Source organism: Triticum dicoccoides, chromosome 1A, assembly GCF_002162155.2.
Source record: "Triticum dicoccoides isolate Atlit2015 ecotype Zavitan chromosome 1A, WEW_v2.0, whole genome shotgun sequence".
Taxonomy (NCBI): domain Eukaryota; kingdom Viridiplantae; phylum Streptophyta; class Magnoliopsida; order Poales; family Poaceae; genus Triticum; species Triticum dicoccoides.
Window position 1 is genome coordinate 600162930 of NC_041380.1, and position 2372 is coordinate 600165301.

Sequence of the window (2372 nt, forward strand, 5' to 3'; positions counted from 1 at the left end):
GGCGGCGGCGCCGTCCGTGAGGGGGGGCACACCCGGACACGCGTGTCGGGCGTTTGCAACCACCACAACACTTCCAAACACATGAGAGGCTGCCTACGCAAGATTTGGCGGCATGCTAGCCCCCGGAGGCCGCCGGCCACAGCCGTAGACGCGCGAAGGGCAATCCTCGTAGAGGGGATTTTTCGGATACTTCTCCATCACCAAAAATTATGAAAAAAATATTGTCATTCCTATAGCACATGTGCACACGTCGTGCAAAAAAAAACTCATGATTTTATCGCGCTCCGAGTATTTAATAATATTCACGCCGCATCGTTACCGCAGAATGGCTACTACCGTGTCATCGCCGTCCGTTAGGGGGGGCCACGCCCCGGAGACGCGTGCCGCCTCTTCGGACATGCCACCACACCACCCCGCATGTATGAGGGCCCGGTGCGACGCTCCGGTGGCATTGCTACCCCCCCAGGGCCCCCGACCCGCCTAACCGTGTAGCGTTTGACCACGGGATCTAGCCCTTTGACTTTGCACGGACGAGATTTGACCAGTGGACCTCTCTACCCGGTTGTGTTAGGTCAGCCCATAGGAACACTTTGGAGCAACATCCGGGCCAGACCCACAGCAAGATCCCCTCCGTGTAGACCCGACGCGTCCGTTTCCCCCCTCCAGGTGCCGGCGGTGGCGCCGTCCGTGAGGGGGGCCAAACCCCGGAGACGCGTGCCGCCTCTTCGGACATGCCACCACACCACCCCGCATGTATGAGGGCCCGGTGTGATGCTCCGGTGGCATTGCTACCCCCCCAGGGCCTCTGTCCTGCCTAACCCTAGAGCGGTTGACCACGAGATCTTGCCCTTTGACTTTCCACGGACAGGCTTTGAACAGTGGACCTCTCCACCCGGTTGTGTTAGGTTAGCTCAGAGGGACACCTGGGAGCAACATCTGGGCCAAACCGACAGCTACATCCCCTCCGTGTAGACCCGATGCGTCCGTTTTCCCCCTCCAAGTGACGGCGGCGGCGCCGTCCGTGAGGGGGGGCACACCCGGACACGTGTGCCGGGCGTTTGCAACCACCACAACACTTCCAAACACATGAGAGGCTGCCTACGCAAGATTTGGCGGCATGCTAGCCCCCGGAGGCCGCCGGCCACAGCCGTAGACGCGCGAAGGGCAATCCGCGTAGAGGGGATTTTTCGGATACTTCTCCATCACCAAAATTTATGAAAAATATATTATCGTTCCTATAGCACATGTGCACACGTCGTGCAAAAAAACTGATGATTTTATCACGCTCCGAGTATTTAATAATATTCACGCCGCATCGTTACCGCAGAATGGCTACTACCGTGTCATCGCCGTCCGTTAGGGGGGGCCACGCCCCGGAGACGCGTGCCGCCTCTTTGGACATGCCACCACACCACCCCGCATGTATGAGGGCCCGATGCGACGCTCCGGTGGCATTGCTACCCCCCAGGGCCCCCGACCCGCCTAACCCTGTAGCGTTTGACCACGGGATCTAGCCCTTTGACTTTGCACGGACGGGATTTGACCAGTGGACCTCTCCACCTGGTTGTGTTAGGTCAGCCCATAGGAACACTTTGGAGCAACATCCGGGCCAGACCCACAGCAAGATCCTCTCCGTGTAGACCCGACGCGTCCGTTTCCCCCCTCCAGGTGCCGGCGGTGGCGCCATCCGTGAGGGGGGCCAAACCCCGGAGACGCGTGCCGCCTCTTCGGACATGCCACCACACCACCCCGCATGTATGAGGGCCCGGTGCGATGCTCCGGTGGCATTGCTACCCCCCAGGGCCTCTGTCCTGCCTAACCCTAGAGCGGTTGACCACGAGATCTTGCCCTTTGACTTTCCACAGACAGGCTTTGAACAGTGGACCTCTCCACCCGGTTGTGTTAGGTCAGCTCAGAGGGACACCTGGGAGCAACATCCGGGCCAAACCGACAGCTACATCCCCTCCGTGTAGACCCTATGCGTCCGTTTTCCCCCTCCAGGTGACGGCGGCCGCGCCGTCCGTGAGGGGGGGCACACCCGGACACGCTTGCCGGGCGTTTGCAACCACCACAACACTTCCAAACACATGAGAGGCTGCCTACGCAAGATTTGGCGGCATGCTAGCCCCCGGAGGCCGCCGGCCACAGCCGTAGACGCGCGAAGGGCAATCCGCGTAGAGGGGATTTTTCGGATACTTCTCCATCACACAAAATTATGAAAAAAATATTATCATTCCTATAGCACATGTGCACACGTCGTGCAAAAAAAAACTCATGATTTTATCGCGCTCCGAGTATTTAATAATATTCACGCCGCATCGTTACCGCAGAATGGCTACTACCGTGTCATCGCCGTCCGTTAGGGGGGGCCA